This window comes from Labrus mixtus, chromosome 3 (assembly GCF_963584025.1).
Source record: "Labrus mixtus chromosome 3, fLabMix1.1, whole genome shotgun sequence".
In the NCBI taxonomy this organism is placed as follows: Eukaryota; Metazoa; Chordata; class Actinopteri; order Labriformes; family Labridae; genus Labrus; species Labrus mixtus.
Window position 1 is genome coordinate 11,044,641 of NC_083614.1, and position 27,068 is coordinate 11,071,708.

The following is a 27,068-nucleotide window of genomic DNA, read 5'->3' on the forward strand; positions in this document are numbered from 1 at the left end:
CATTAAACCGAAAACAAAGAAATTTGACTTGACATAAAATGCTGCTTGCCTTGGATATAAAGGCTCCCTAAAAGTGTGAAACTACATCCAAACCATTTCCATGTAATAATATGTAAATATATTTTAATGCTGGCAGACATTTTCTCCTGTTATGTCGTTTAACAGACTGAATATGTGGATGTTTTTCTTGGCTGGTCTATTTGTTCACTTTAAACCCACGGATATGACAATTTGCATCTGCTGATGTTATTTCCTCCGAGGCCTTATGAGCAAGTGGCAAAATGTGGGAGTGAAGGTGAAGCATTAGGAGAGCAAACAATTTGAGTATTCCATCTGCCAGCTTAGACTCCCGAGCAGAAATCCCCATTTTTCCCTGTGAAACATCTGTTGAGTTAGACTAAGTAATCAGAGGCGCAGTGTCTCTCTTGAGTCAAACCACACATGGTGGGGAAGCTGACAGTCATCAGCTCAATCCTCCCAGCCCCCAAACAGCAATATGCGCAGTCAGAAGCGCCCATACCCCTCCTCCGAGCAACCATATTTCTTAACAAATGACCGCTTATCGACAACGGCACACAAAAAAATGATATGTACACAAACAAAAGGGAGCCGGCGCTGGCAGAATAATAGCAGACAGACAACAAGAGCGAGAGGCAGTGAGAGCGCTGAAAAGGAAGCTGTTTTCATTGATTGTTCCGCGGTTTTGTTAATGAGTCCATAAAAGTGGCTGCAAGTGGTTTTACAGCGAGGCTGGAAAGAAAGAAATGACACGCTGCTCTTTGTCATCACGGACACATGAACTGCTGAGAAGGACATAAACCAGTCAGCAAGTCAAACGCCGCACATGGTGAACACGAGGAATATGTCTGAAATGAATGTGGTGACATAAATAGAGGAATAATACTCTGATGCTAGCGAGGTTATCTAGATAAAATGAAACATTATGATTACAAATGTTCATTTTGGCATTCAAATGTTATTTTATTTTAACAAATAAACGTTAATTAATTTTTTTTACCACTCAAGGGTGCATGGCAGAAAAGGTACATGAACCCCTGATCTATATCAACAGGTAACACCTGCATTAATCACCATTCACCGTTTTATCCTGTAAAGCACTTTGAAACCCTTGTTTTGGAAAGTTGCTATATAAAGTTTATTATTCTTATTATTCACCACCACGATAGGAGAAAGGACTCTCATTCAGCTGTCCTGTTCCATATGCAAGTCCAAGCTAAACAGATATCCCAAAATGTCAAGTTAAAGGTAACATGCAGAATAAGATTTACCATTGTTTGCTAACATTTACATGAGTCCCTAGTCTGTCTATAAAACCCCCAAATAAGTCCATCTTCTCCATCTTTTGCCTGCTCCACTTTTCAGTAAATGTTTGTGCCGTTTGGAGATTTTCCTTTCATGACATCACAAAGGGCAGGGACCCCTCCCCCTGGCGGGTGACACTCACACAGCTCGGTGTTTGTTCTGCCCTCTGAGTCTTCCTCTTCACCGTAAACAATAGGGCATGGAGCGAGAAGGTCCAGGCCCAACCACTTCCAAAGAGGGGTGTGGTCAGACACAGCTCATTTGCATTTAAAGCTACAGACACGGAAACAGCCTGTTCTGAGCAGGGCTGAAATAGAGGGGTTTATAAGGCATGATCAAATACAGGATCAGAGTGGATTTAGAACAACAAACTTCACAGACATGTTTTGAGGAGCTCTGAGATTGATTTAAAACTTAATAATAATGGTATAGTGAAACATATGGGCTGTCTTTTTTAACTGTGTCTGTGTCCGACTCGATCACTAATGTGTCAGCCAACGGGAACAAAATCATTATGACCACACGGCTGCATTTGATCTCCAGTTCTCTCTCTGTGTTTTGTTTGTTCTTGTTATTTCTCTTTGTGTCATTATTTTCCCTACTCTCTGGTCTTGTCTCACTTCCCCGCTGTCTTTATGTCCGTCTACCATGTTGTGGAAAACAGATGAGGGGCCTTTAAAAAATAACCAAGCTGGTCTTCTTTTGTTTCTCTCAGTTCCTTTTACTTTGTAAAGTAATTATATGACACAGCTTAACAATTGCAGAATGAACACCAGTGTGTGTTCCCCTGAAGAAGATGATGTTGGAGCACCAAGGGACAGAGGATGAGCCTTCAAACTCAAAGATCTTTCTGATCCTCAAGCTGGACCCGATGATGACAGAAAACAGGACTGTTCAACCAATCTAAAAGTAATTGCCAACGTCTAAGTAACAGCTGTTCTCCCAGGACACAGAAACAATGGACAAATTAGAGCCATGAAGACGGGATCTGAAATGAGGAGAAAAACCTTTGATTACTAGATTTCGCTAAAATATGTAGACTTGAGCTAGTTCAGCTAGTAAAGAATATCATCCCACCACTCCTCAAGTTTCTGCATGTGAATGTAAACTGCGATGAGGGATGAGGTCCGAGTCTAGACCAAACACAAACTCTGTTCTGCTGCTGCTGCATTCAATAATTTAGGTAAACACAATCGTGAGTTGTCTGAATAAAACAGGATATTATCAAATACACTTTTTAATTCAACAACGACTAATTTAAAACTCATTATCAACAAGTATTCTGAGAGTTATTAAAGAAAACTTTTGCAATCACTGTAACAGCTTTTGAATTACTGCCGTTTTAAATTTGATTGGAAAAACAATTTTTTTTTATTGAAGTGCTCTTAAGGGGATCTGTTATTCCTAAAGAAAAATAACAATAAATACCACAAACTTTATCCTTTAAAGAAGAGTGAGCTTGGTGCATGATGAAAAAAAAAATTCTACCTCCTACGATGTGATAAATTATATAAACGGTTTACATTAAAATAACTGCTCAACATATCACCAATTCTTGAATTTTAATTGGGATCAATAAAGTATCTATCTATCCATCTATACATTTATCCATCCATCAATCATTTAATTCATTGATCAATCTATCTATCCATCCATCCATCCATCCATACTGCCATGGGTGACTTCAAATACACCAAACACATTATACCTGGGGTTAACACTTGAAGACATATTATAATAATTCAATAATTTAATTGGGGAAAGAGAGGAAATTAAAATCAAGTCCACCATAGTATCTTTTCTTTTAAAGGAGAGACGTCTGTATTTGTAGATGAAGACAGAAAAGTACAGCTTAGTAATTTTGTGTCAGAAATATTAGACTTGATCCAAAGAATTAAATAAAATCAGAGGATGTGAAGATAAAAATAATATCCAATTCCCTCACCTCATCGGCTGAGAAGGTCATTTGGATTCATAAAAATACAATTTTAGATTCAATAGTTGATTTAATTACTTGTAACATGAGCAATTCTTGCAGTACTTGTTCAATCCCAGTGTTTTAGAGAGTAGAGAAAGAAATGCGCTGTAAAATGTTAGAAATTGCCCTACCTTGTCCCTTTTTATATTCTCTTCATTTCTCATTCTCTATACTTTGGCGTTAATTTCTTTGTTGCTTCACTTGACTGGTGATTGAACGCCACCGGGTGTTCAGAGCAAATTTCACACGTGGTCGAGACCGGGTAACCAACTGGAAAATCCCTCTTCAATCTTCACCCCGGCGTCTTCATTCCATTTCCTCCCTGTCCCCCCCCCTTCCCCTCCTGCTCTGCTCAATCGCACCTCTTCATTTCTGTGCTGTTATTTTTATCCTCTGTATCATTTCATCCTCTCCTCCCTGCTTCCTTCCCTGCTTAATTTTTATCTCTACATATGTATGAATACTTCATCCTCAGTGGACCAGTAAATGTGGATTCAAGCATATTTTTCACTGCCTGAACATATACACTCTTTCTTCCATGCGTTGCCTTTTATCACGCTTTCATACCCCTCTCTGCTATTTATAGACAAACCAAAGTTAATTTGAACAATTTGGACCTTTTCATCATTTCCCGCTGCTGTTATCTCACACCATTTGAATATTTTCTTCGTTATTTTTCTGTGGTTTTGAAGTTGTGAGTTGGAGAGTTTGGTTTCTAAACCTCATATTTCCTCTCTTATCTTCCCTGCTGTTTTTATTCATTCCTGTTGCTGCTTTTGCCCTGGAGGGATCAATAAAGTTTTCATCTTATCTTTTTGCGCCCTCTCAGCTCCTGTTCTCCACCGCACTCTTCTTCCCCTTCTCTCTTCTCTCTCTCTTTTGGCACTTTAAATCAGATCATCCAGCCTCCACCTTTTCCCTTCCCATTTACAGTCCTCCCTCCTTGTGCTCTTCTTCATGACTTCATTTTCCAACCTCCTTTTTTTTCTTTTTTTTTCACCACCTGGTCACCTTGTTTTTTATCTGCTCTTCCTTTCTTCCTTTCCCCCTTTAACACTCTCCGTCCATTTACATCCTCCATCCATGGCCAATGTCTCTTCATTTCCCTCAACTTTTCTTTTTCTCACTTCCCATTCTCTTCTCCCAATTTCCGCCTGCTCTCTCCCTCTCCTAACCTCATTTCTATACCTTCTCCTCATCCCTCACTTCATCTCACCTAATTTCACCTCCTGGCCAGGTCAGGAATGCAGTAGCGGCGTAACAAATCCCCACTGAATCCCCTCAGTCCGAGTCACTCGCTGGTCTAATGAGCTCAGATCAGCCACGGCAGCCTGCAGCCATACTGCCATTTCACTGACGCTCAATGACAGCTATTAAAGTGACGTGAGTGGGTGTGTGTGTGTGTGTGTGTGTGTGTGTGTGTGTGTGTGTGTGTGTGTGTGTGTGTGTTTTGGAGAGATGAATGTGAATGTGTCTATAAATATAAATATACAGATTTTCCTGTATGTTTTAAAACTACAACCATGCTTCTTAGTAACAAAAAAGGCCCAGAAAAAAATAAATCTCAGAAATACTTCTGAACCTCAAAGAAATAATAAGAGTAAGTTAAACCGCATCATGTCCAGAGAAATATGTCCATTGGCAGTGTGAGAACCACATCATGACACTGTTTGAACCCACAGACAAAATATTTTAGGACAATCTTTTTAAAATTTCAGTCACATCTGAAGGTTTCCAGCGATACTGAACTTGACAGAATGAAATGCAGCCAATGTACACAGCGTCTAGCTGTGTCATGTTCTGGCTCTGTCACAGCTGCAGATCTGCTGTCATTGTAGCCAGTGTGTGTGTGTGTGTGTGTGTGTGTGTGTGTGTGTGTGTGTGTGTGTGTGTGTGTGTGTGTGTGTACCCACAGGGTCCGTATCTGGAGCATCTCACGCATAGCTCTTTTCATCACTTACATGCTGGGTCTATTTATTCCGAAGCAGCTTGCGGCTCTGAAGCTTTAAATCCACTTGTACGTGCATTTAAATGCCTTTTTTGAGGGGTTGTTAGGCTAAAAACATTTCAATGATGCATTTTAGTGTTTAGTACTTACTTTACCTTTAACTTTGCAAAAGTTTTTTATTGTAGTGAAAAGAGAAAAAGTCCTTCAGCTGTGATCACAAATACTAGGATAGAAAACCGTTGATTTAAAAATGTGTTTCCATCAACTATTTTTCAGTTTGAAAAAAGTTGCACTCGATGCCATCCCACACGTAGGTCTATTTTTTGTTTGACATTTTTGCCTGTATTGATAACAGCTAAAGATAGAGAGTGAATGGGGCTTAAGGGAGAGTGTGGTAGTCGGGCATCAAAGGGTCATGGCAGGGGGGCTCAACTTACGTCAATGATTGAGATAAACCAGTGCCTGCATTACTTTTGGTATTTTCACAGATCGGTCGTGTCTTTTAAGACTGAATTACATATTAATATATTAGCAAAACGATTGCAAAAGATTTGTTGGCCTTTCCTCTGCGTTAACATCAGTGTGACGGTGCTTCCTTCAGCTTGTTTACGTTTCACTCAGATGCTCAAACACGTGACATACTGTTTGTGAATGAAACCATCCCTCTCCAACTGTTAGCCCTGCCACCACATGGGTGGAGGCCCCGCCCACTCAAGGGAGCTGTGTCTAGACCATAGAATATGAATATTAATGGACGTAGCCTAAATGATCTGTGTATGTGACTTTGCAGCAAGCCTAAAGTGGACACTCGAAGAACTGCAGGATATTGCACTTCCACAGCTTCTTTTTTCAACACCGGAGGCTGGCGCTCGGTCCAGACACAGAAGATGCAAGAGTACAACTAAAGTAGAACAAACATATCATTACTTTAAAATTTTGGGAGCTGAGGGATGAAGTAGGTGTGTCTGAGGAGAGCATTGTTTTTATCTTAAAATCTGCTCCTAAAGTCCTACAGCAATCAGCTATCACTTAAAAGAAATAAGAAAAAGTAAAAAATAAATGGTAAATCACAAGTCATAGCCACTAACCACCACCATCAAAAACTCCATACAGACAGGTATATATATCGGTAACCTCCCAATCACCTGTTTCTTCAGAAAACAGCATTTTGACCCTCGTGGACTTTGGGGTACAGCCCTCAACATGGTCGGTGGTCTCAGCCCATTTCACCACATAGAAGAAATTCTGCGAATATCAAGAACTGATTGGAAGTGTTGGTTTGTGAGTGAAAAAGCTCAGAGAAATTGACTGCTCTTTACTTGCAACGTCACCACAATACATACAAAGAGAACCACTGACTTCACACACGGATATGAGAGTGAATATCCAGCTTAAAATTGAAAAAAAAGCAGCACTCATGTTTGCTCTGTGTCTGGTCCATATCCAAACTCTTTGGCAAAACCGAGCGGCAACTTCCTGCCAGGGAATTCCCTTTAGGTCCTATATTAAAAATGTCCATTATTACAGAAGAAATACATGTTTAAAGCCAACAATAATACACGTTTCAATAGCTTATTTCTTTATAAAGAACAGACTGTGCGAAATTAGAGTTTGGATTTTTACAATCATTCATAATTAAGTGTGTGTATCTAAGGAGGGTTAGGGCCCTCCTCAGCTCCCCCTCATATTTCCAATATGATGACCATCATCATTTAGCTTCATAGAAAGCTTCTTCAGAAACCAATGAGTGACATCAGGGAGAGTACATCCATGTTTCATACGGTTCAAGGGTTCTACATTTCAAAGTGTTCAGCTGTCCTCAATGTTTCCAAAATGATCCGTTCAGCAGCTTGCATTGAGTATTATAAATGTTTTCTAAATATGTATATTGGTTCAAGTAGATCTGCTTGGAGACAGATTGCAGACAGATTGGTGGCAGTGGAAACAAAAGGGTAAATAAATGCTTTTTGGACATGTGTGCATACACACTACACCTGCACTTCCCCAGATGGACCACTCCAGTCAAATATGAACTGAAACACAGCTGTATTGCACAAAAGTAAGAAAAGTATACTGTTGCAGATTTCAAATCCAGCCCAGTCAAAGCAGTGACACTTAACCACAGTAGCATAATGTATTGAGGGATTGGCTTTAATAAAGTAGAGTCAGCAAGCGGAGGCAGCCAGTAGGTGTAGTGATTATCTAAGAGGGCAGTCGGGGGAAAACTAAGGGCCAATCATTTCATCCCGGCTTGTCACCACACAGAACGTAGTGTTATTTTAAAGAGAGGCCGAGAGAGGGACAGAACAGATAAAGAGAGAGAGAGGGAGAGGACGAGAGCATAAGGGCTCACAGGAGACTTATGGCTCAGTCAGTCACCCAGCTAAACACTCCATCAGCCTGCGCTTTAGTCGGTCTCATCCATATCCTCCTTCTATTTCCCATCATCCATCCATCCATCTCTCCACTCGCTACCCTTGTGTGATAAATCCTCACAACATCATCCCTCTATCCCTTTGTCTGTCCTATTTTAAGCATCTCATCTCACCTCTGTCTGTAATACACACGTACACACACACACGTACACACACACACACACACACACACACACACAGACACTCACACCAGGGCTTGTGGAAGGGATTTATTGAAGAGGTGCTTATGACTATTTGAGGGATGTGCTTAGCTTGCAGGTCCGTCCAACTTCAACCTCTTGATGGTCTGAGAATACCAGTTACCCTGAGTGTATTTTGTGCATTTGCTTGCATGTGTGTGTATACGTATGGGTATGTGTGTGTGTGTGTGTGTGTGTGTGTGTGTGTGTGTGTGTGTGTGTGTGTGTGTGTGTGTGTGTGTGTGTGTGTGTATGTGTGCACTTGTGTGTGTGTAAAAGAGTATTAGTGAGAGGAAGGAAAATGGCAAGATTAGCCAGGAGGAGGAAGAAGTCCACTATAAATAGTTTCAAACCACAGTCGTTCAATTACCTCTGTGTGTCCATAAAGGGAAGTCTAGCAGGCTTCACTAATCCAGCTGCTGCCTCTACAGAGTACTTGATGCTGTTGACTCATGGACACTTCATCTCTTACCTACAGTTAAGAACAGATTTCCAGTGTAATCCAATCCCTTCTAAGACAAGAGCATCGATATTTACTTCTGAATGGTTCGGTTGTTATTGATAATTAGCACAGTGGCTTCATTTTTCAAGACCGGTGGTTGCCGCTTGGTAAAAACCTGCTTTTATTTTGAAAGAAAATAAGGATCCTCTGGTAGACTGAAAGTTACAAGATTATTTGAACAACTTGCTATAGATCAGTAAATGATCGAAGCTAAAAATAAAACGTTTGATGTCAGTACAGATTACTTTTGACTGAGTCTGGGAGTTTTTAAGACAAGTGAGCCATTCAAAATCCCAGAGGTTTCATTACCTCCCATCACTGTGGGAGCAGGAAGACATTTAAGGGATTTAACCATGGAAAAAGCAACTTTATTTTTTAAAGCATATTTCATTACAGGTAAGCTCAATGTGCTTTACATTGACGTTTAAAACACACACACAACCCAAAAAATAGTTTCCACAGTGAATGAATAAGATAGAGAAATCAAATCAATAATGTCATACACACCTAAAAACTAAAACATCAATACTCACAAGTGATCATATGTACACATAGACACACACAAACACACATACAGAAAGTACTATTCATGTGCTTGGGAGAAAAGTAGAGGCAGTAGTGATGGACCTCAGGTCAGCAGGAAGTTTGTTCCAGAGAGAAGCACCACAGTAACTAAAGACCCTGCTCTCTGGATTTAAACACATTCTGGGTACGACTAACAGACCTCCACCTGATGACCCGAGTGGCCGGGTCGGGGTTCTAGTCTGTGAGCAGGTCAGAAATGTACTCGGGAGCTGAACCATTGAGACAAACTATGGTGAGTCTAAAGAACACAAAAGCATACAGACACAAAAAATGTGAAACTACAGAATGGTTATGGCCTGGGTCACTGGAGAAAACAACAACAAAAAAAGAGCTATATTTGCAAAACAAAAAGCAATACCCTTCAGGCCTCCCTCAAAAGCCAATCCCTCCAGAACACATGAAAGCTGCAGCTGCAGCTGGAGCACAACTATTTTATCTTACCATGTCCAACTAACTGATTGTGCCTGTTGTTGTGTAAGAAGCCTGCAAGCTTTGTTTATGTCAACCAAACCTTGTGGAAGACTCTGCAATCTGCATCTATTTATTACTCATGACCAAAGTGGTGGGTCATTTGGACAAAAATTGGAACAATTGAAGAAATAGCTCTAAATCGATAAGGCAGCCTTTGCTTTAGGATGAAGGATGGTCGTAAAGCCAACATTGCTTTTTTATGTACGCATCACCTCAGGCAGGAGGTTGGACATTGGACATAGTAATCCGGTCAAACCCCTCTTCATAAATGACAGTATTGTTTTATGTTACCTCCAAACAAGCAGAAAAAGTATCCATTGGAAAAGAGTCCCAGAAACGCTGTGGAGAGGAGATAAAATAAGTCGAGTGAAATGGTAATAAGGGAGATCATCAATAATAAGTTAAGTAGCACAATGCAAATCTTGACACAGCTCCAGGTCACAACTACTATAGGAGCAGCATTAAAGAAAAAAGGTACTGAAGAACTGTAGCTCTGGGTAACTCATTTAAGTGCATCTGTTCATCTGTCCCTCACAAACACACCGACATGCTGTTTGGCATGGCAGACATTACTAGCCCACACATACCCTTCTTAGAGGAACTCAAGTCTTTCTCTTTATTGTATTATTATCTTATTTTGTATTTATTTGTTGGTGGCACAAATGGATCTGTCCCCATTTAACTCCATGCTGCTTGATTTGGATTAATGGTGTCGTTGATTTGTCCTATCTTTATTCACAAATATATTTCTTTTGTTCGTTTTTTTACCATAAACCTCGGTCACATCATTTGTGCTGTTCCAGTTTTCAGTGAAAGCCAAATTTCTGGATATTGACAATAACACAGCTGGGAACACTGTTTTTAACAAAACAAATCCTCTGCTATGCACTGTGAAAGTGCTACTACTAAATGCCAATAGTGGAGGAATATATCCAAAAGCCCTCTAGCAACGCCAATGCAATATTTTTAACTTTAAATTCCTGATGAAAGCTGATGTATACCCACTGATCCCCCTCCTGCATGCATGCAATTATCAGAAATCTGCATTATAGTGTTTCCATCGTTCTATTTGATAAAGATTCTCATGTGGATGTGTCGCTAAATATTCTGTTAAAGGAGTCATAGCTTCGCATTTCCCAGTCAATATAGTCCGTCAATAAATACAGTGCCTCTGCCAAAGTGCAAAATCCCTGACATTTCCAGATAGTGGAGGATTAAACTCAAAAGGCTTATAAAGTCTGGTCTATGGCATGAGCTGGCAAAAGTCACTGTCCAAGAAGTGTTTACCTGAACTCTGAAAATGCATTAAAACGGTGTAATGGATAATTCTCAATCAATGCTCATTTTCAGTGTTGCACCACATCATGCAATTGGTTGGAATAACAATTCAGTCAAACAACCATCATTCTGGGGTGCCAGAAGCCTACTTGTTGGTGTGTGCGCCCCATGTGTGCAGAGGCTGTGGTTCTCCAAGTGGGCGGCCAGGGTTCAAATCCGACCTGTGGCTCCTTTCCGGCTTGTCATGCCCCACTCTCTCTCTAAATGTTTTTTTTAACTCATCTACCTTCCTGCCTCTAAGATAATGAAAATGCATTAAACCCCCCCCCCCCCCCCCCCCCCCTTCATGCTGGGATTCAGCTTTTGAAAAACCCATGTTATTGACCACTCTGTGTGATATCAGACTGTGAGCCCATATCTACAGGAGGCAGGGGAGGCAAGTCATGAACAGGTTCCTCAAGAATCCTGTTTCCCATAAAGCTGGTTTCTTAATGGACAAACACAGTGCTCACATTATTGGAGGATTCTTAAGTTGCATTTTTACCCAGATTTGCAAGTCAAGGTCAACCAAATGAGGTTTTGAATTATTTAATCAAACATAGTAGTTGTGGTTGTTAAACACAATTTATAATTCCAGTCAGTTGCTAAGACGCTTCATAGTTTTACTCCTGAATAATTGAGGTGAAAAACGGTCGGCTCGGCTGAAAAAGTAAAGGCATGCCTCATTGTCTGGTGCAACTACATTAACATCTTTTTAAGTTTGTTCTTGTTTTGAACCATGACATCTGAAATTGTATTCCACACAGTTTAATTCTGTATCCTCTTACGTTAGGCACAATGCAAGAGGAATTCAATCTTGCTAGTGTCATCTTTGCCACTATCATGATTGTTAAAGGGCCTGTGGTCCACTCAGTGATTTGTGGTGCCAAAGTCAAAGGTAGGGGGGAGGGTTTAGCTAAGAAAAAACATTTCCATCATGATGTAGGGACAACATTAGGACAGACTGTTAGCTGTGCCTGGATTTATAATTATTTGGAAGGTAAGATTGTATTAGGAGGAGGTTTTAGTTTTAAATTGGTCTCAACCTTAAAAGGTCCAATATGTTAGACATATGTCGAATTCAATCATAAAGCGACCATACTGTATGATCAGACACAAGTGCTGGCTTCTCTGAATGCAGCAGCCAGTATGTCCTCCTTCTAAGTTTGGAAGCCAAGGACCAGAGCAGGTAGGCGGTTTTAAGGCACACCCACACAGCTGTTTTGGACACCCCCCAGTTTGCCAGATATGAGACCAGTTATCACATCAAACCAACAGGTGTTGCAGCGATGGAAGCGGGCAAGAGAACTGGTTCAGATAGAAGTGATTGTACCCGACCTAAAAAGCCTCTGCATGTTTCTAATAAGCTCCACAAGCAGAAACGTGCTCAAACTAGGATCAATATTGGAGATGCTTTTTAAAAAATGGAGAGAGGTTAGAACACAGAAAGGTTTACAGGCCGATGCAGAGCTGGCTAAACACTGAAGCTTCAGTGTCTGTGACATGGCAACCTACGTGCGCATGGACTCTAAGGAGGGGGCGGGGGGAGACAGCTCCATTCAATGTTTTAAATTGGGACAGCAGTACCCATTTTAAACACTAGGTGTCAGAGTTGCATACTGCACCTTTAATTTAATTTCATACATACAAGTGGATACCAAGCCTGCCCTGCACCTCATTTTCCTCACCCACATGCCCCAAACACACATCAAAGAATTGTTCTAAAGTGACTGTACTTCTCAAAGACCTTGAGAGATGATTTCATAATGACTGGCTGCATACCTTTCTGTATTGACTTTCAAATGTCAAGCTATGAGTTATAAATACAGATACGTTCAATAATTACAGTGCCTCCTGACACACTGCAAATTCCTTGACATTTGCATTGTTTCATCAAATCGAAAACGTTCCAAAAAGCTTAAACTAATCAAATATCAGCCATGAATTCTGCACATATACAGCTCCACAATCCATACATACATTTACACAAATTGGAAAATGTATATATTTTTTTTAATTGAATCTTGATTCTTGATCTTTTACAACTGTGAACTGATGAAACCAGTTCAGAGGACATAGTGCCACTTGATTGAGGAATCAAAAATAATCTTTCAAATAACTCATGGCAATTATAAACTCTTATGGTACCATCTCTTTTCAAATTAGTGCCTATTTGAATTTGTACCCTGCTCCTGCCTGCCTGCTTGCCACACTGTTTGCTGACTGCTAGCTGTCAGTCTCGAGGCTGCCCGCTCGTGGAGGAGGCTGGCTGACTGTTGCTCAGGCTGTTGACCGGGGAATGTAGCCTGTGTGCTTGCCTGTCAGTCTGGATCAGTGTGCTGTGCTCCCTCCGCTCCTCCGAACAGAGTTAAACTCCAGCACAGAGCCTGCAGCGCTGCACACCCAAACCAGCACTCACGTACACACACACACACACACACACACACACACACACACACACACACACACACACACACACACACACACACACACACACACACACGCACATGCTAGCCTAGGGAGCAGTAAGGTAGGTGAGCACCAAGAGGATGTGTCAGTTCACTTTTCCCCCTGTCCCCTGCTCCTCATCCTCTGTGCACCTTCTTCACATACTCCACCCCCTTCCCTTTTCCCCTCCTTTCCTTCATCGCTCTGTAGCCTGGAAGTAGAAGACTTTTCACATGCCCAATGTACCCTGTTAAAATCAGAGTTTAGCAATAAAAACAAGACACCAAACAAGCTTATATAACCAGCTGTGACATAAGCACAGACTGGACATTATCCAGCACACACACACACACACACACACACACACACACACACACACACACACACACACACACACACACACACACACACACACACACACAGACACCTGATTTAAAAATGGTTGTTACATCAACAGGAGCTGCCAGATAACCTCACACGAAGGATGAGTGCATTAAGCGCCAATCTGCCTCCACTATATTGAATTCCATCATCTCGACGGAGCAAAATCGATGCGTGGATATTTTCTCTCAGTCACACAGTCGGTCAGTGGGCGTCCATACTAAGCAGGCCGGTGCTGGTGAGTAACGTAGATTGGATAAAGCGGAAAGTGGCTGATGTGATCCGTGTGGGTGGTGGAAGAGCCGAGCCTTCCCTTCTCTGCTTGGTTCACCTGGCAGACATCTGGTGCCTGGTTGCCAGAGGGGTCAAATGGGAAGTGGTGGGTTGGCGTGAAACTGGCTTTCCTCACCACCGCAGTGGCTCAGTGTGAGATGCATCCCTTCAGGACAAAAGCACAAGCGGTTACTGTGCTGCCTCAAGAAATTGTGTGCAGACAAGCTAGAGCATCGACACAATAATACCCTCATTTATACTCCAAAATGTTTTTGGACTTGAGCAGGTTACGTCATTATACTTTGTTCAACTTTTTCTGTCCCTTCACAACTGAATTTTATGCATTTCACTCTCTAAATTGCTTGTCTCATACCCCCTCCGTGTGTCACCCCCCACTTGAAGTCTGCTTCAAAGATAATTAGACAGTTAGTTTGTGGTACGTTTCTAAAAAGTTTGCCTCCCTGGGGTGCAACGGGGGACCTGGAGGCTGAAGTAGGACTGTGACAAGCACTGCTGTGGCCTAAAGTCTGGACTTTGTGTTCATTCAATTTTGATGCCAGGTTGTGCCTTAAAGGTGTGAAGTCCAAGTGGCCTCTCTAAGGCTTTGATTTTCAAGTTCGCCCATGTGATGAGCCCAAAACGTCTCCTCTTAAAACAGATTTTTTAAATCTCTTTTGCAACAAGTGACACAGAAACAGGAAGTGTGCAGAATATAATTGTTTTTATACAGTATGATAAATTTAAATTATCTGCCTGGATTTAGTTTAATTTTTTGTTTTTTTGTCGGCCACTTAGGCCAAGTCCACACATTGGCAGGTATTTTTTTTTGTAAAAAGGAGGTTTTCTTTTTTTTTTTTTTAAATATATATAAAAAATCCTGGCTCAGTTGTCACCAACATCTTCATCCGCATAAAAACACAAAAAATGTCCTTGACATGCAAACATTCTCTGCAATGACCATTTCATTTTCCACCCATGTCCCCCACCCCGAAGTCTGACCAGATCTCGTCCAAAACCGGCTATATTGGTGGCGGGGTTTCTGTCGTCAGAGTGCTGTATGAAGCAGCAGTGAACTCTGCAGTCCTTTCAGACAGCGTGATGTTACAAGCAAACACCTTGAACAGAGTTTCTAAAAATCTTCACCCTGGAAGGAGTTTCCAAAAGTTGCTTTATCAGTGACCTAAAACCTAGTTTGCGTGCGTACGACAGGCAAAAATGCACAAAAAAGCGACTTCTTCAAAAATACCCTCTTACGTGTGTACATATTTATATATTTCAATAATACTTCAGCATTCCCAGATCAAATTCCTGTACATGCATCAATTTACTTCAGAGTTCATCTGGTGGATGTAATGAGGATGGCGCTATGGGAGACCAATAACTGTAAATGTTAACATGAGCTCTACTTGCTCAAAATTTGAATATTTAAACTATTCTCTTAATTTAACTCAACTACCACTAAAACTGCAGATCTGGATATGGAAGGAACTGGAAATCATTCATTTGCTGGAGGTATGTGCTCTATTTGTGCAACGTTAGGGTTATGTAAGTTCTATAACACAACACAATCAGTTTGTATTTGCTTCAGATACAGTAACAAGCCTACAGGATGTTGAAGCAACAGCTCGCTGTGGCATCAAACAAACATACCGATAGCAAACTGACTTTTTGAATTCTCACAAGCATGAGAAACGTCTGCAGTCTGGGTTAAAAATACAGAAACAAATAAGCTCCTTTAGACAACGATATGAGAATAATATCACACGATTTGGGAAGATCAGAATTCGCCGTGCATGCTGGGTATAAATAACTCTCCTTGCATTAAAAACAAACAGATACCTGCGACATGGAGAAGAGAGGAGTGTTAGAACGTCGTGGCAGCTTCGTCACAGAAGCACAGCAGTCAATTAATGCTGCTCCACTTGTACTCTTGTTTTTTCAAGAACTCCTAGTACTGGTAATGCTTGCCTGCACAAAGACTTATCAACACACACACACACAGTCACACTCCCTAGCCATGTAAACCCACACACACACTCTGGCAGTGTAACCTTAACAGCCCTCCCAGCCTGCAAGCACAGTCTGTTCTTCTTTGCTTCATCGTCAGGTGAGCTTTCGGCTGACACCAACGTGTGAACGGATGCAAAGCCTTTAAAAAGTGAAACCCTCAGGGACAGACACAAGACTCTGTCCCTTAAATTAGGCAAACTGGCTACCCATGCGTGCTGTACACGGTTTTCTTTAATTCAAAAGGAAAATGCAGAACGTGGGCAACACTACTCTTAACATAACAATCCTGAGCTAGTTTTCTATTTGGTTCTCAAACTTAAAGGTCACATATTATCCTCCGTTTAAATAAGTCTCAGAGCTCCCCAAAACATGTCTGTGAAGTTTCTTGTTCTAAATCCACTCTGATCCTGTATTTGATCATGTCTATAAACCCCTCTATTTCAGCCCTGCTCAGAACAGGCTGTTTCTGTGTCTGTACCTTTAAATGCAAATGACCTGTGTCTGACCACGCCCCCTCTTTGGATGTTGCTCAAGCTTTCTTGCACCTACCCTATTGAGTGGAAAGGCAGACTCAGAGGGCAGAACAAACACCTAGCTTTGGGAGTGTCACCCACCTGGGGTAGGGGTAACTGCGCTTTGTGATGTCATGAAGGGAAAATCTCAAAACGGCCTGTTTGAGCACACATTTTCTGAAAAGTGGAGCAGGCAAAAGATGGAGAGGATGGACTTTTCTCATCATTGAGGGGTTGGTAGACAGACTAGGGACACATATTAGTGTTAGAAAAAGTGTATTTAGCATACTATGTGACCTTTAAGATTCTTACAACTGGTCTTTAAACTATGTGTCCACTTGTGTAAATACTTCACTGGTGACCGTGGATCATAGTGATTACATTTGGAGAGAGGAAAACTCATACAACCAATGCCAATTGATTCATGGCTTTTACTTTGCAGCAAAATCCTGTACTAAGTCATCTGAGCATGACAGCCAAATGCTCTCACAACCCAATAACATGAAATTGGAGACGGTAAACTAATTATGAGCACAACTCGATTAAAGTTCACTACAGGTCACTCGACAGAGCACAGTGTCTCCACGCACCACAGCTTCTTTTTTCGGTATTTTTAACCGTCAAGGATATGTTGATATGCCCTTGGATTGTGATGTTCAAAACAGTTGTCAGAGTGTCTTGCACATTACAGACAAAAGGTAAGGCTTACTGTGGCATGTTTTTAAGTCTGAATGCTCTGTATCTGACCTGGTTTGCAGCTCTTTTCTTTACAGTTTGATGGATTCCCAAAATTAATTAAGCCTTGTAGTCGTTTTTCTGACTATTATGATGTGGGTTTCTTTGCATCTAATTATAGTGCCGGCTGATTTTTTGGTATGGAAAGCACAACACTTTAGTTATGCATCATGTACTGCAATTCATGCAAACACAACTCCACTGCTACCCCTGTTCAGCTCATTCAGCTGTGTTCACTCAGCAAACTAAGCAAGAAAGAGAGATTCCCATTACTCTATATAGACCTTTCTGTCAGGAGCCATTAGCAAGGCAGACACTGGAGCGAGTGGTTTGAAGAGCAGTCAAATGAATGGAGTGCTTATACCCACTTTTACTCCAAGGTCCTCAGTACTACAGAATATATGGTGAAAACCAACATTTCAGTTAATTTGATGCAAAGAATCATCCATCATCCATTTTTATATTGTCCTGTGTATTTCATTGGATGCTAAAACTCTCAGTTTACAACAACACCAATACAATTGGACACATTAACACAACCAGACAAGAACAGATCACACACCTTACATCACTTCACTCAGAACAAAGGCAGACATATAGGGCTTTCATTTGCAGAAAACTCCAGAAAAACTCACAAAAAGCCAAATTTTCACTCAGACTTCACCCGGAGATTCTCCTGCCAGACCCCTTGTATTTTTTCTGTAGCAAGTCCAAGTGGGCTGATGTGCGAACACAGCAGGATATTCTTTGGAGAATTCACCACGAGCCAATAGGAGGGGGAGTGACATTTACTGTGACTGCTGCACGGTGCCTGACAGGGATAGTCTCCCGCTGTGAGGTGCAGTATGTGAAAAGCCAGGTCAGGAGAATATCCAGATCAATTATCTAGATATTTTCAGGAGTGCATATGTGAAAACGGCTATAGAGTTGATTTGTACTACTTCTTGTTCAGTTTATGTTCATGTTGAGTTTCACTCCCAAAGAGTCAACAAGCGGTCGGGTAGACTGAGAGGTAATTCAGCGATTGGGCGGTTTTGGCAACTGTCACTCTTCATCATCAGTACTACACGGACTCATAACTGACAGCACTTCATATTGAATTTTTAAACCATGCTCATCAGTTGGCCATTATTCATTTGTCACACCACAGAGACATCACATACAGTGGAAGAGTGAAATGGCAATGCCGATAAACGGATTGCTTTAATCGATTATTTCCCTGCTCAAACTTTAGAACAATTAGAGTCTACAGTAATAATGAGTCATTTCCATTATGCCCCTCCTTGTGCTGCTCCTGAGGATTTCATCACTATTGTTTCAATGCAATGTTTTTTTTTGTTTTTTTTGTGTAAGACTTGAAAGGGTGCTGTTCAAAACCAGCCATGCATTCATGCGGTTGGTTTTAAACAGCAGTGTGTTGATGAGAGACACTAGAGATTAAGTCAATAGAACAGCAGGTTGTCCCACATTATTATTCAAAACAAAAAGACTTCACAAAAGCCAGAACTGGAACATCTCTAATCAAGCAACTGATGATGAATTACTTTTGATTTTTAAGGCCCTTTCGCACAAGTACACATGTCAATATTATTTATTATTTTCCATTTATTTCATAAGAGGAAAGATTCAGTGACCGAGACGCTCACATATCTCAGGTTACATATTTTTTTAGGTGAGGAGGGTGCAGAGAGCCAATGTGTGTTGTGATATGGTGACTTTTTCTGGGCTTCTACTGCTATTATCTTTCTGCAGTACAAAAGTAATGATAGTAAACATAGAACTGGCAACTGAGGCCAGCAGTAAGGAGTGTAAAGAAGCTAAACTCCACTAAACTGAAACAATGTCATCACCCTGGCTGCTATAAAAACCTGCTGCACTGAACCATTGGCTGACCCTGATTTGCCCGTACTAAGGAGCTTGCGGGAGGAAGTATGCAAAAGTCGGGTGAATGCAAGTTCACATTTGCATTCACACATGCACCAAACCTGAACAACTCTGCACTGACCCTTCTGCTGATAAAAGACAATAATTATGAAATTACATCATTGCAGCGCAAGAAAAATAAATGTACAATACAAGTCGTGGATATAAATGGTCTCAGGGCATTCTATTTCATGTCATCCCCAGCTTCTCTTCCTCCCTTTCCTCATCGATAAGAGTACACAGGTAAGACTAACCAATGGTCACACCTCCGCATCAGTGAGCACAGGAGGAGATTTACACGGAGCAGATGACAAGTGAGCAGTTGCCAGGAGCTTCAACCAGTTTGCGTCCATATGGACACAGTGTTATTCTGCACAATGGACAAAGTCGTGCCACCATTAAAAACATCCAGTCTAGACTGAGTGAACTGAATTCGATTCTCAATGCATTGAGTTGTTTTTCAGCTGCCACTCGCCTAAATCAGGGTTCACACTCTGAAATAGCATTTTATCTTTTCCGCTGCTCGCTGCGATTCATATCACCTCTGTCTGTCATCAGTGATAACATGCAGGAATCAGTGCACCCTGTGGTCTACTTTTATTTCAGCAGAAACAGCTTCCTCCCTGTCTCCCATCTCTGAATTCTCCATGTGCCTCTTGGAGGATCGTGACTCCCCTGTTATGTTGTGCTGTGATGTCTATGTGCACTGTCACCTCCAATGACAAGTAATTTTAACACATTTTTTTTTTTTAACTCTGCCTGGTTTCCTTCCAAAAACCTTATTTGCATTTTTAAATTACAAGCAGGAGGGTTGTTGTGTTCTTGACTTTCATTCTGTGAATTCAAACATTCTTCATAATTAAAAGGAAACAGCACGAGCAGAGCAGAGAGGTGCACCTACTTACAGCCCAGGTGCTGCCAAAAGAATGTTGAAGAATTATGTCGGTATTGACTATCGCAGCATGAGAAAGGCTGTGGCCTGATTCTTAAGGGATCATTTCTGCAATTGTTAGCATTGTTCACGGGCTCCCCACAGAGCAAAGCTTCCTAATACAAATTGAAAGTCTTCTCTCTGTATCAACCACTGAATGAGGTTGTGATTTCTATGGATGGGTGAGATATTATCTATATATCATAGACCTGGATGCAAACTTCTATTTCTTTGAAGATCTGTTTATTAGAGATGCAAAAAAAAACTTTTTGGTTTGGGGATTTCATGCATGAGACACTTTCAAAAGGACCAGTTATCTGCTAAACCTACAATCAATATGCATTTTGCCTGATCATCTGGGGTTAAGTGTCTTGCCCAAGGACACATCGGACATGTGGCTGCAGGAGCTGGGGATTGAACTCCCAAGCTTCCAGTTGAGAGACGACCGACTCTACCAACTGAGCCACAGCCCCCCCATCTCTCCGAGTACTGGACAAGTGTGCTGCACTAAATGGTTAATGGACTGCACTGATATAGCCGCCTTCTAGTCTTTTAACCATTGACACTGCTTACACTGCATGCCAGAATGACCCTTCCACACACCTAATGATCATACAAGGACAATTAGTTAGCTAATTGTTTACACACTTTCATACACCTAAGGCTATTCCTGCAGAAGCAATTTGGGGTTCTGTGTTTTTCCCCCAGGCTACTACGGTCAGTCTTCCATTTGAAGGACGACCCACTCTACCTCTAGGGCCTTGTGTTTTTCACTTACTTGGCTGAGCACCACACCTTTGACTGGAGGAAACTGTTACGACCCGGCTCGTGGGGTGCGGCTGTAACAGAAACGTCTTAGTCTCAGAGAGCTCATGCTGTTTCAACTTCCAAATGTGTAGGATGTAAACCAATGACATGGCGACATTGGAGGAGTTTACTTTCATGTTAATTCTCAGATGAGAACTAAACTATTGGTTACATCAATAATCAATCGTAACAAAAGTTCAGCTCAGGCGGTTAATGACGGTGAACAGAACGCATCCTGCTGCTGGCACCACCTCCCTCTGTTAATCAAAGCAATGTCCTCAGTGCATGGATATAAAGCTGTTGGACTGGTTCTCATTAGTTTTACAGGTGCACGCCAACTTCTAAAATGTATCTATTGCCAGCTAGTTGGACAGGCATGTTTGTCACTTGGCAGGGGCAATAACACATTGTACAAATATGGATAGTTGAAGTCTCTCAGATTGTCTCCCAAACTTTCTGCCATTGTTGTCCCTGCTGCTGTTTTGACTCTTTCAGATCCCCTATGTCACATTACCCTGTCCATACTATTCATGAATATACATTTTTAAGGACATTCGTAACCAACGTGCAAAAAAAGACACAGGCGGGCGCGAGGCAGCCATCATGTGCACGCATTGTTTAAACCAGGTATATTTCCGGGCTAAGTCACAGCTGCGTACTAAAGGATACAGGCTTACAAACAAATAGAAGGGTACAACGACTGAAATGTTCCCATGGTAAATCAGGATGTACAGTTCTACTCATTCAAAAAAAAGGACACGTCAAAAGATTTTAAAACAATGAAGTCCCACTGTTAAAGACTAAGTGCACTCAGCCACACATCTTCAATAAATCTTCCTGAAATGAAAATCTGATGGAGTAAAGTAAGGTAATTGTCGTCCATATTTATCACTTCTGTCAAAGAGAGCCATAGCTAAAAGCTGTCAAACTGCTAGAGTTGGCCAGTAACTCAGTAAGATGGCAAATACACATGTAGGCATCACATGACAATGCAAAAACATGCTAATCTCTTTGTTTTGTAAGGTTAGTTTTTTTAAGATTATCAATGTTAAAATGGCAGTTATTCCACCAGCAACTTCATGTGAAAATGTATGGGCATTTTAGGATAACATTTCTGCCATTTTCAATTCAAGCTGATGTGAAAACACGTGTCTTCAGTTTGAAACAGCTTCCTTATTGTGATAACAAAACCATCATTACAATACCTCCAGTCATTCCTCAGTATTTGTTCGCTGATTAAGCTGTAAGTCTTTGGACTTCTAATACAAATGTATACTTTTTTAATCTACAAACGGTCAAAAGCAGCGTTCTTTAAACTGATGCTCATCTTTTCCAATCAAGTTCAAAATTGGAACAGTTTTCAATTTTAAATTAACAGATTGACTGCAGTCCATGCAGTGGAAACCAGCCTGCATCTAAAGCAGGGACAAATTGCAAATAAGAACTTAATTTCATCAACACGTGAGAGGAAACAAAGTGGTAAAACTGAGTCACTTTTATTCTGAAATAAAGTATAGATCGGCTGGGTGAGACCACTTGTGCCCTCTTTGTGTCCCTGTCAATACCTAATTTATTTTCTGCTGTCTCAGGAAAAGAGAGATGCACATTTAAAATATTGTAATTGTTTCTTGGTTGCCATCATTCCAGTGTAATTAGATCTCAACAAAATGTGGCACATTCAGCAGTGTTTCCCAGGGTTGTGCAGGATTAAACCAGCAATTCTTTCAGCTATTCATCGGCCTCTTTAGACTTTGCTGCAGTCAAAGCACAGAGAGTACAGCAGAGAGGAAAAACCTTTCCTGTTAATTCACTGCAACATGAACCAAAGGCTTGGTAAAGTGCCTTTGTTGGTGAGAACATATGGTCGTTTCCACACACAATCAAAAGGCCTCAGTATATTCTTATTTGTCCTTGCAATAGTTACAGACAGTTTAAGTATCTGAACATTTTTCGTCCAGGTTAGCAAAGCAACCAGAGATTTCTCTTGGTGTCAAATTAACACAAGCATGTTGCTTAACTGCACAGTCCCCTAACAGGAAGATGTTTCTTTTCCAATGCTAGCTCTTTCAAAATGTGCTGCAGTTCAGTCATCAAAATCTTCAAACATATTTAAACTCCTGTTTTTGTTGTCATCACAGAAGCAGCCGTGAATAACTACATGAAGTCACACAATCGGCTCTAGACAGCACACAGTGTAGACCAGTGCTTCCCAAAGGGGGGGGGGGGTCAGGACCACCCAAGGCACCAAGAGAGGGGTCACACGGGGGGGGACACACACACACACACACACACACACAAAGGTGAACACACCTGAGTGTCTATTAAATGTTGTATGTCAACTCAATAGTCTATACGTGGAAATTACTTATATTCTTCTTTTAGCCTTTCTTATAATAAATCAATGTATGAAATAATTGTAAGTCTTCAGGTTCTTTTATTCTTGTGTTAGCACGGTTTAGATAAGTCTAGAAGCGCGTAGACGTGGCTGTGTGTTACGTTATACTGTATGCCTTAACCATCTCCAGGGTTATCGGGGGTCCCGAGTCTCTGGCACCCTTATTTTGGGGGCTGCGAGCCAAGAAGTTTGGCAACCCTTGGTGTAGGCAATATACACTCATCTACAGTATGTATGTGCATTACAAACTTTGAAAGCACATTTTTGAGCGCAATTTTTTTTATTTTTGAACCGTGCCTTGGCAGCTCATTTCATACATGACAGACTGGCGAGTGTACTGCAGTCAGTAAGTGATTGAAATAGCTAACCCTTCTAAGCCCACTTCTAGAAACTGAGGGCATAACAATTAGTCATCTCAGCCTGTTTCAATCAAAGGCCTAAAATCAAGGATTGTGGGTAATGCAGTGTTAACATCGTTAAGGAGCCATTAAAGATTACATTAGATTAGATGTTTGCCAAAAAGTAGAGAGCAAAAACATTTACACAAGAAATATCAACTCTACAAAATAATACACACTTTTTTTAACTATAAAAGGAGACACTGTACAATAAAACTGAATAAATGTTTTCTTGTCCTGCAAGTTTTGTACATTTATTATTGCACCTGAGATTTCTGCACACAGATTTTTTCATTTTACTGTTTTTATTTTGTTTTTAAAGTGGAAAACTCCCCATTTTGCCACACTTACAACATTTTAACCATGAACCAAATAATTATTTCTAAATGAGTTGTTGAACACCTGAATGCACTGTTGGCCCGGCTGAAAAGATATAATGAATCCTGTGAAGTCAGGACATCTGGGGGTAGGAGTTACACATTCAGCCAGTCCCTTAGGACTCAGAAGGCTCAAGCTTCAATGGCTCTGTCGTTGGAAGGAGGTAACACCTGAATATGCTCACACATGCACGACAAACTGTCAACAAAAAAAACAAACCTCAGTGTGACACTGGGATGTTTATATCATCTCCAATCTCAGTTTGACTGTAATCTCAACTGGAACAGGACCAGCCAGTAAAGGTCTGAGCTGTTGAACTGGAAAGAGGATGAATTATAAATGTAATGGTATCAATAGCTGATTACAATCAATGCCCTATTTGCATTGTGTAGCATCACTGCAACTTCAAGGGCTTTCCAGAACGCCTCAAACAAAACAGGTAACAAGGGAGTAAGACGGCCACTTTCTCCAGAGAGAAAAGCACGACAACAGCACAAGTCAACAAGGCATCTATAATTTACGGACTAGCTCCCTCCTATGTACAAAAACAGAAGAGGAGGAAAGAGGAGGAGAGGAGGATGTGGGTAAACCAGGGGAGCGAGACGTGTTAGGAGAAAGGAGGAAGGCAGCGACGAGTGGTGAGAAGATCTTTTTTTTCTTCAGGGCTGAGTTATGTAGATCAGAGCCTCTGGGACTGCGCGGTGTGAACTGTTGGAGCCCCTCCTTCACACACATCTCAAACCCGCAGAAACAGCATGCAAGCAGTCTCCACCGCACAATAATGCAGCGAGGAACTTCATTAAAGGTCAGAGGCAGATTGTGTCATCCAGCGCCCGGAATTGGATTCCGGTCACGTGAGCTTGTGCCTTTTCACTCTTAAATGCATCTAATAGAGACACACTGAAGCATTTTATCTCCCAGCTTCGACGGCTGTTCAGCTATTCATGAGACGTCACGTACAGCTGTGCTTTAAAGAATAGATATAAAATGTGACAGTCTTAAAATATTACTTCAAATGCCCTACGGTCCAAGAGGGCACTGGGGGCCATGTCTACATGGTGATAGATGCAGACTCCCTGGCATCAACCACTGACTGCATTTTGGCAAATCCAAACAGAAAATCACATTAACGTCTTGAGCAACTGTGCTGCTTTGACGGAAGCCTCTATGTAACCAAAAATATGCATAATCACTCAGGCTTGATCAAGATCATCCGCAAAGTGAGATTTTAGGAACCCAGAAAGCTAAAGCAGTGACTACTACTCTGTAACAGGTTACTTCTGACCCTAAGAAGTCTGTACCTGGATGTGAGTGGGTGATGGGGGTACTGTCATTTGAGGCTCAGTCTGCAACGGCCGCTCTCAGCATCCAAAGGCTCTTTCTACTCCACTCTCGGTGTGACAAGTCCTTGGAGGAGCGCGCACACACACAAATACCGCATTCATCCAGTTTTTACATGGTGATGGTGTGCCCCCGCAGCGGCCGATAGGCGCAACTTTCCTCCTCCTCCTCTTCCTACAGGACCGGACAGAGAAGAGAGAGACTCCATTCACCCTGTGCGCGCGCGCTCACGCACACACTACACACACACACACACACACACACACACACACACACACACACACACACACACACACACACACACACACACACACAGCGTCTCAAATTTTTTCAACATCCTGACCCCAGAAATCAGCCAGGAAGAGAGGTTTTTCTGATTTGATTTACGGGCATTTTAAATGATAATTTTCAGCATCTGGATCCGGAATTCAGATTGGATTAGAACGGGGGAAGAGTGAATTAATCAGATATCTCTTTCATTAATAGAATATTCTGTTGAGCAGCGAAAGATTTAGACGCGCACTCACAGTCTGCATGTGTTAAACGACAGGCTGCTGATTGATTTGTGGATGTATCATTCATTTCCACAGCAGGATGGTATTTCTGAGATAGAAATTAGCACTCAAGTCTTTTCAGCCAAAGCCTTATTTTTTTGTTAAACCCAGTTATTTTGCGCAGTTTGCCGGGTAAGTGTGCGCAGCTCTGTGCGTCCATGCGCTTGGAACAGAGTGAGAGAGCCCAAAGTAGCAGACAGAAGCGAAGGAGACGCAGCTTTCTGCTTCTGCACGGGGACGTTTCCAACAGCCTCTCCAATGCACAGATCCTCTCCTCACTAGCACTCTTCCACTAAGCAGAAATAACGTCATATGAAGATAATTAGACATTTATTATCTCATCAGCCACTTGAACTTGTCCTCCACCATCATCACATCCTCTGGATCATTCTGCAGAGTAAATCATGAGCTGAGTAAAAAAAAAAAAAAATCAGCCTACTGCATCACAGTTGCTTGATTTCTACGGTGAAGGGTGAAAGCGCACAACATAAATGCTTGTTGTCTATTGAAGCTTGCAGAAATAAACTCTGAATGTGTAATTACCGTTCAGGAAGGATCCCATCCGTTGCTTTTTTCCCCCCAACCTCAGACAATATTCCTCTGTGCGTTACGTCCCGCTAGGATAAGGTGCATTCCTTTCAAAAGCCACATAGCCCCCCAAAAATCCCGGCGCTCAAACGTTGGAAATAAGCCTGGGAAATAAGACTGGCGCACTTTTCACTCCAGAGGGTAGAAACTCAGGTTAAATGCGGTTCGTCATTTACACACGCGGGGAAATAAAATGAGGAAACCCTCTTAGTCCAAAAACAAGTCCGCTGATAATCCAAATTGTGTTTTTATTCACAACTATAATTAGAATGATATTCTCCTAGACAGCAGTTGCCATTACGCTCCGGGTCTTTTGACGCGCACCGGTCTACATGTTAATGACGGTGATGTAGGAGAAAAAGAAACAAGAGTGGGATTTTTTCCCCCCATCGTCCGCTCCTCACGATTCAGGCTGCACTTGGCTGATAAAACAGCGTCCTCTCTCTCTGCTCTCCCCTCCTCTCCCCCCTCCTCCTCCTCTTTCTCTTCTCTCCTCCGGTCTCTCTCTGCAGCCTTTCATGGAGCAAAGACGCGCCTAGCGGCCTTGTGGGGAACTGCACAGCCACCCGAGTTCATCCCCTCCACTGCCTGCTCTTAAAGATACATGGGGATGATTGACTTTTTACCCAGAAATGTCTCCCAGGGGGAAATTATAG

At 41.6% G+C, this 27,068-nt stretch overlaps 1 protein-coding gene across 1 annotated transcript in view; it reads right to left on the reverse strand.

Annotated features, from left to right (window-relative positions):
- Positions 1-26,855, reverse strand: part of LOC132958416 (neuroligin-1-like) — a 155,979-nt gene extending 129,124 nt beyond the window's left edge. Inside the window, exon 1 of the mRNA XM_061031233.1 lies at positions 26,368-26,855. The gene's annotated coding sequence lies outside the window, so the exon portion shown is untranslated. The remainder of the gene's footprint in view (positions 1-26,367) is intronic.
- Positions 26,856-27,068: the final 213 nt, after the last annotated feature.